Raw genomic sequence first — 9,180 nt, forward strand, 5'->3', positions numbered from 1 at the left:
CCTGGCTCAAACATCCTCCGGTAGCCGCACTGTAGAAAGTAAAAACGGGGCCGGAAAGTTGTTTGGGAGTAGTGTATGTGTGTTTTTTTTTTTTTTTTTTCTGCTGTGGAGACGCACCGCCGCTCCAATCACACTGATGGCATCCCGGGCAGCCCGACCTTACAGCTGGCTTGGAGACTGGGAGTGATAGTGCGTTCAAGCGCGTCCCATTCCTTTGGATCCATAGTCTGGCAATAGGCCTATATTGACAAACGAGACGTATCTTTGGATCTGGGTCCAGCTACCTCTGTGGCGGTCATCGCAACTCGATTCTCCGTTTTCCTGTGAATAGTGGGGCTTGTGTTTCCAGTGGGCAGGAAAAAGCCTGCAGATCAAAAGCCGCTAAGTTCAGTTAAGAGTGTGACCGAGGGAACAAAATAGCAGTCCGGCGATAATCTACACAAATCCCCTCCAGCTCAAGCCCTCGCTGACACCGCGACGCTGATTATTTTATCGGCTACTCAAGGATCATCCGCTGCCAGGGTTTAGCGCAAAGTATCAAAGACCTCGGAGAAAATTATAGTTTCCAAGTGGAGAGTCGATCGGACTGAGCATCTCCACGGAGCCACGGCGCTATATCAGTTTACGCGTCATGGCAACGTCGGTCCAAGTAGAGAGGCAGATTTATTAATTTAATTCAGTGTTCTTGTAATCTTTGCAACCGGATTTCCAAAAGGGCCTGTCATTAAAAATTACCCAGGCCAGTGCCGGTGAAACCTCTGAGAGCCACTGCAGACGAAGTGGTAATTATAAAGGCAACCTGATCAGGGGAGGTAATTTTGGAAATCAGCCAAATGTCACAGTCTCCGCGCTCCATCAATTGTTAAACACAGCTGAAACTGGGATACTGGCTTCCAGTCGACGGTGACGGATTTAGTTGGAGCGTGTTTTTATTTAAGTCCCGGGAGAGGAGGGGCGATCAGCTGTCATCCTCATACTCGGGCTGGTTTAAAGCCCCCCGAGGTATAATTTTTAAACCGATAGGAATCAAAAGCCGCGATTGCTCCATGGTGGGTGCAAGCGTTAAGAGGGAGGTTTGATGGAAATGTGAAAGATTACTGTCCGATATCAGGTCCAGGCAAGGCTGTCCTGGCTCTCAGATGTCCATGTGCTCCGGTCCGTTATTTCTCAGCAGGTGCATTTTGCCCAATTCCTCCAAAGTACCTGCGTTGTCCGAGTCCACCGGGCGTGCGTAAAAACCGTAGCCTATGCAAAACCGCGCTGAAGAATAACATCCACGTTAAACTAAGAAATAGTGTTACATTGTGCTAGCAGCAGTGCACTGTCCGTGTTGTTATTCTATCATGAGCTTTTTTTCCCATTAAAACGCCGAAATAGCATCGTCCAACCCGCTTGCCACAGTAAGCACCGAGTAAAAACAAATGATCCCCAAGAAAAGGTGTCACAGGAAAAGCAGCGGCAGCCCGGGATTTAACATGGTTTTGTTTTGCTACAATGTAACACATAAGGGTATCTCCTTTCACAGCAAAGCTCAGTACGCCCATCAATTGAGCATCTTAACGCTGCTGAGCAACCTAACTTGAGAGGCTGGTAAATGACACGTCTGGCATCCAATCATAGTGCTGCACTCAGAGGAGGCGGGATGACGACATTTGCCCTCAACATTGCTTGGTCCTAATCATGTGGACCATAAAATATTGAAGTATTGGTATGATTCAAATAGGATTAAAACGTGTACCCATTTTCATGTGTATAAGTATGTATGTATGACCATGTTACTTACAATAAATAAATAAATAAATAAATTAATAAATAAAGTCTTTGTTCAGAGATTGATAACAAATAATAAAGTAGGCTAAGCATGCTGATTACCTGTTATCAAACACACATTGATCTGGGCTCCTTAATCTGTGAACTAATGCAATATCCATCGCTCAGCTGTTCTACTGAGTGAAGTGATGATATTACTCAACTTACCCAATACCCTCAATAAAATCATTTATACTGCACTACTTCAATTAGGATTTGCATCCTCTCTGCACTTTATAAATGAGGATGACTCAGTGTGACCGCCTTTCTGGATAATGTGGAAAAGTAAATCAAATTGTTCCAAAAAAAAAAAAAAAAAAAAAAAGATAAAAAGCAGTAGGGGCACTTAGTTTGACCATTAAACATTTCTGCCATTCCTCAGGTAATTTAGCTCGGTGTCAGAAGTCAATGAAAGTTAGTCATTCAGCTTCAATCTGATGTTTTGAGGAGGTGGTGAAAAAAACTGATTTTATTTAGGTTTTTAGCTTAAATTATATTAATGAAATGTGAACACTGCAGTTTGTTACAGGAAAGCACTGACGTTCTGTTTACCGAGGCTCCTGCTCAACACCACACTCACACCTTCCGTGTATCAGAGGTGTCATTGACACCTGTCCTTGGAATTTGCGCTTTGCTGCCCCCTTCTGGTAAAAGAGAAGAGAACAATTATCATCTTAACTGATGTAGTATCTGACTACACAATGTTTAATCAAGGGTGGTAGTGATAAAACTTTGAGTCTCAAAAAGAAATCATACACGCTGTTCATTTATCTCTATTTTGATTCCCCGTTTGTGCAATGCCACCAGAGTCCACAGGTTTCTATGCACACAGTTCCTACTCAACCATAACTGTACTTATTACTGCAGCCAAGAAATTTTTAGGATGTAAGTATTAACCTCATAATTAGAACTGATTGAAAATGAGAAAGCAATGACATACAAATGATTGTGCAACTGGAGTAAAAGCAACCTCAGGCATTTTAGCACCAACCTGAAAAGAATCATTCACCTGTTTTCATGCGCTGATATCATTCAATTTAGACTGACACAAGGTATAGAACATTTGGTTTTATCCGCGGCTTAAGTGTGTGTCCAATCATCCCGTAAGCAGCTGTGGCAGCCGGTGATGCCATTATAAATCTAGATGAAGGATCAAAGGACATGAAACCTGGCCTATAAGAATATGATCTCGATTTAGGTCGTCCCAGCTGCGCTCTCAGAATCGCTCAGGCCAGGAACCATAATCCTCTGTCTCCGTGGATTAATAATGTAATCTTCGGGGCAAACACTGAACGTAAATGAAATGCTTAGGTATTCATCTGGGCCCTGCTGAAATGAATCATCAGTGAATAACCTCGGCCAAATATCATTTAAGTTGAAACAGAAACTTCACAGGGTTCACCTTGCGTGTGCTGTTGCAGGAACAACTGCTGGGATTTCATCACACATGCTGGAAAGTCATCCAAACTAGGTAATTATTTTGCTCCTTTTTTATTTATTTGTTGTTGTTGTTGTTGTTGTTGTTTTACTTGGCTACAGGACATTATCATGGTCTATTTGGGTCCTGATTCCATCCCTCGTTACATTTGATCATCTGCCTTTTCTTTCAACACAAACAAGCCTCTTCTCTACTCCGTGTACCCGATGCTCTGTCTGCTCCTCTCTCCTCTGTTTCATCCGGGGTTGGGCCAGCATCCAGCGCACAGCGGGGGACCTGAAGGCTTTTAACTCACATTAAAGGTAAAAAGGAGGCACACACACACACACACACACACACACACACACAGTATAACTGTTTTATTGGTAAGTAGTACAGGGAGAAGGTGGAACATGACTCCGAGTTAACTGTCAGATTATGTGCCACACATCATGTGTATGCCTTTCTCTGTCTTTTTACACTTTCCTCATCTTCCACTTTTCTTTTCTTGATCTTTTCTCATTTCTTTTTCTCCACCACTCCTTTCTTTCTTACAGGCCATGTTTCCATACTCATTTTGTTTTTCCCTTTCAGCCTCCTGTCTCTTGCCTGTGGAAACATTTGGCATCTGAGTTGCCAACCTCCAGGGATCTCCACGGATGGATGAATCCAGGAGGAGGCGGGCATGCAGTGAAGTGATATGGACAGAGAGGGTGTTCGTTGTGGGGACTGATAGCGGCAGAAAAGGCTGCTGTCTCTGGAGGTATTATGGACTCCATATCCACGGAGAGGAGAGGATGCCCAGCTGGCTGTGACAGGTGTCAAAGCGCTGAGGTTGCGATACCACTGAGCATGGCCGAGGGGAAGGCACCGCCAGGGAGTCGGTGTGCAGGGAGCATCCGCTCAGCTCAGAGTGTGATGGCGTTTGCATTTTGAACAGAGGAGATGTCATGCAGACAAGCATGAGAGGAGAAACTGTCCTCTCTGTAGAAGCTGCCACAGTTAGAGGTCTTAATCAGGGATTCACACCATTCAAGACCTCTGGAGTAGATCAAATCCAGCAAATTTCCTCTTGTAATCCAACACCTGTCCACCTGCCTGCCTGCCTGTCTGTTTGTCTCCATCTCTTTCAATCTCTCCCTCCTTCTTTCACACAAACATTTCCTCCTTGCCCTCCTCCATCCTTCCCTTTTCCTGGGCAGCACAGCAGCTCAGAGGCTTTGATGAGAGGTCTGAGCTGAAATGTCACAGGGATTAAGGGGTTTTGCCTCCTGCATCCTGCTGGATCAGTTCTGGCTGCCCTCTGTGCCGGTGATTCCTCCTCGCCAAACAGGTGCAGAGTGGCATTTCTTTCTCCTCCTCTGTGTCCTATTGAATTACCTTCTGGGAAAATAACAGCCCGCCATGTTTACAGATGACTAAGGAGGGAAATAGAGGATGGAGAGGGGTGGGGGATCGGAGTGGGGATAGAGGAGATGATTGCAGAGCAGCAGAAATGACAGAAGATGTTACTACAGTGCATGGAAATGGAGGAAATGGGCAAGTGCAGTTCTTCCATTTGAGTTTAATAGGGGTATTGTTTTCTATTAGCACAGTGCAGCGCTGTTTATATCCTGCACCCATCAGCGCATAATGGGCAGAGAGGTAAATATGCTCTCATGCTGAACCAGTTTAGAATAAAATCTATCATTCACAATTTACAATTTTGAAGGTGGATTTGGCTCTATGGGAAAATCATCGCAATTCTTCATACCATGAGCTCTCTAACTTACCCTGCACCCTGAATCGCTGTCACCCTCTAAACTGCATTCCCATCTGAACAGGTGATGCATCTAAACACAGCAACAGTAAAAATAGCTCCGCTGCCAGTGTTACATTAGCTGTGACCATGAAATCATGGCTTCTTTAGTTTCAAAGCATTTCTTCGCAGGGCACCGTAACACGGAGGCGTGGAATATCAAAAAGCATCACAACTCTATGATTTTTGTTGACAATTCTCCGGCTTCCTTCTCAGGGCTCGGATTGTATTCATCACGGAGGCATTGCGAAAGCTCAAACAACTGAGACCAAAGTGACTATTGTAGCAATAGCGCCCGTCTTTCATCAATAGTGAATATCCGTGCCTGGCCTCCTTTTCAGATTCGGTGGTGACAGAAAAAGAGCAGTGGCGGAAAATAAAATCCATCTAACTCATTCATTATGTTTTGGGCTGTGAGGATGAATGTGCTGAGAGAGAAATCTAGGTCATTTCTCCATCATTAGTATGCCAGCCAGGTGTAGCGCAAAGAGGATTAGAGGGAAGTAATGCCAATGGGGCTCTCTATGTCTGTCTCTCTTTCTTTCTCTCCATCTCTCTCGATCTCTCTATCTTCATCTGGCTTTTGCTGTCTCGCCCTCCCCCTTTTCTCTCTCTCTCCCTCTCTCTGCCTCTCTCTCTCTCTCCCACACACACACACACTAAACAATCACACTTAAATGCCCCCTGCCATCAACTCAAAGAGCATATCTCTTGAAATTACAAGCCGTCTAGACTGTTGACAAAACGCTCATTCATTACCCAGAGCCAAGGATGAGCCTGTCTCAAGTCCATTAAACAAGAAATATTTCCCAAATTTCAATTTCGTCCTTCTCTGACAGCATAAAGACAAAAGGCCAGCTCAGTCGGTCAACAGGTGCATGGATGGCTGAACCCCTTGCCCTCCATCTGCTCCACCCAATAAAATTCTTTATAGGGGAATTACTGCTCCTCACATCAATTGAACGCAGTCACACTGTTCCAGAGAAATCCATTTCTGGGTGCTAAACTGTGACTCCAAACAAAGAAAATGTCTTTTGTGTTTATCTGTGATGCATTATATGTCTTGAGCAGGCTTTGATGGAGTTACTATCCAAATAAAACCGATACTAAAAAAGACGGCCTTGTCTGAAATATGGACAATGACATGAACTCGCCGGGGTGTCGTATGCACAAACCGAGGAGAGAGTATTGAGTCAGACTGTGAGGTGAGTGTGGGCCCTGCAAAAATATCATGACTGACTGGTAACAAATACAAATCTGTCTGAGTAACAGAAGGATATAAAAATGTACAGCCACATAGCTATTTTGTTGCGCTTTGTGTTGCAGGGGGAGATGTATTTATTTTTCCACCATATGTTGTTTTTGGTGTTGTAAATGTACAGACATTAATGGCTATGATTTTTCAGCACAGTGTGCACCGATGATCCGCTGGCACTCCAGTTTAGAGCTGCATGCAGTAAAAAGGAAACGCTCAGTACACGAGTTCAACTCTTTTCAAAAAGTAGATATTCTTTAAAGACACATGCAAGGCCACGATGTTCCTCCCCCTCAGTTGGACAACTTTCCAGACCAACAGTTCCTTAGCAGCTTCACTGGGAAATATTTTCTGCCAGACGGTAGCCATGACCCAAAAGCATGCTTCATACTCACTCGAATCAAGGTTTGAGCATAATGTACATGTTCCCGACATAAAAGTATGAAAATGAAGTATACTCAAGAATGTCAGTTATGTTCATGGAAACCAATAATAAACCAAAACATATGTTGCGATACATGTTTTTGAATTTGTTTGACATGTGAAGGTGGCGGAAGACCACCAGATGTGGGTAACATGACCCTGTCGTTAGCAAACATATGTCTGTTTTTTTTTTTTTTTTTAAATTATCTAATATATTACATTTCTACCATACTAATAGCCTAAACCATATACTATGGAGATGGATATACAATAGGTAGCATTTAGGATTAGAATGCAATATGCTATTGGGACACACTAAGGATTTATCCACCCCCAGCGAATATGAATTAGAGGCATATAGATACAGTTTATTGGTGTTCCTCAGCAGGAACTAGCTCACAGTGAAACTCTTTGCTCCTCAGGGCTGTGGATTATGTCTGCTATCTGTGCCAGTGTTTTTGGAAAAAGCTGTTGCGGTTGACTTTTCTTTTTAAAAAAATGAAAATGTTTGACAGTTTGAGCCACATAAACAAGTACCCATCCAGCTCCATTGTACTGGAGTGTCAAGAGACAGGGAAGGTTTCAGCAGACTGGAGACCTCGGCGAATCACACAGAAATCTGGATGGACTGATTGCACTAGGGGGTTTAGGCTTTTTTTTTTTTTTAATTGGTAACTGGCATCCCCCAAGCTACTACAGGTACTGAAGAAGCCGATGAATGCTGAGAATCTACATTCTTAAAAATCCAGTGTTTATGAACCAGTCTTCTTTGCCGCAAGTTCAGCTTTAATGTGTTTTTGTTTCTTGCTGCTTTCCACCATTATTGATGTTGCTCTGACTTCCCTCTTCCATGGCCATTAGTCCTCACCTCAGAAGCCACAAGCCATCTTATTACCGGCCATGCATACAGCAAATCATACCTCAAAGTGCCTCAAAATGTCTCAAACAACACTGAAAAGCAGCATCCAGGCAAGCACAATCGTGATCACAGACTGACACTGAATGATCATGCACCTTATTGTAATGTTAATGTAAAAAAAAAAAAAAAAAAAAAAAAAAAAAGATGCATAGTCCAACATTTTAAAGGATTATTTAGTTTTTGGCGTATTTGTTTCACTTGAGAGTGACAGTAGAGAGAGACAGAGCCCAGACTGGAGTTGAAGGACCCAGCCCTGATTCATGGCACACGCTCCACCATGCGAGCCACCGGGATGCCCACATGTTTTAATGATACACTGAGGTGACTAATCTGATACATATAGGGAGATGTGGTAGCTCATAGGCAGAGGCTGCTAGAACTTCTCCATCACCAACATGCTCCTTGGAGAGTTTTGATGCTCCAAGATGCTGGGATGAGACTGCCCCCGGTGGACGCCAAATGAAACAGACCTGCGGGACGCATTAAGATAACCTATTGGTCCAAGCAAGCCCAGGACAGTCTGGCCCGGGCGGCTCAGAGCAGATCAGAGCCTTATTTGTCCAGATATGCGGCACAGCAGGTGTTAGATTGCCAGATTCTAAGTTTGAATGCCACAGCTTTGGCTCATCCACCCAAAAAGAATCAAGACGGAGAAGAGCGGAGACCAAGCAGGCAGGGGAGTGCTGAGGAGAGAGCAGAGTGTGGATTAAGATCATCATAAGAGGAGACACTGAAGCTGGAAGCAGTTGAACCAGGAAACGGAGGCTCAGGCTAAATCTGTGAGAAAGTAAAACGCTTCACAGTAACAAGTAAGTTTGTGTGGCTCTGTCTTGCTTGAAAAAGTAATGGAGCCAAAGAGGGGAAGAAAATTCCTCTGCAATTTGCAGTGCTGGATGCTGTAAGAGAGAGATCAAGGACACTGAACAAAGAGGCAGAGAGAGGGAGAAAAAGAGCTGTGCTTGTGTTCCAGCCGCAGTTAGATGGCAACCTGTTCGGTACTTTGCTTCAAGTCATTTTCCTACTCCCTTTGACTGCAGAGTTGCCATCAAAGAGTTCTCCGTGGCAGTGTGGCTCCTTAAAAACAACTCGTTTCCTTTAGTAGATATCAAAGCTTAAAGGATTAATTAGTTTATTCACCTCAGCGGGCAGCGTTTTTACTGCAGGAAGCAAAAATACTTGTTTATATTTTTCACATTTGCATTTTCAATGCAGAAACTAATCTTTTACTTTTTTGTTGTCTTGGCTTGTGAGGTGATATGTTCATGTGTAAAACAAACAGTTTTCAGTTTTATACTGGCTCACAATTAGAGATCTGCTTATTGCTCTATCTGTTTTACTTTAATTATATAAACACAATGTCATGCCACACATGACTTTTGAGTATTTAGGTGCGCTTGAAAGTAAGTATCACTGGTGGAAAGAATATTGTGATTTTACTGATATTTTACTTTTTTAGTAAAGTCAACACACTGCTGTAAAGACACTGGCGTAAAAATAATAATTAATCAGTTCAAAATTTACTCAGAGTAAATGTTACTGAAACACTTTTTCAGACAAGA

This window comes from Myripristis murdjan, chromosome 6, assembly GCF_902150065.1.
Source record: "Myripristis murdjan chromosome 6, fMyrMur1.1, whole genome shotgun sequence".
NCBI lineage: Eukaryota > Metazoa > Chordata > Actinopteri > Holocentriformes > Holocentridae > Myripristis > Myripristis murdjan.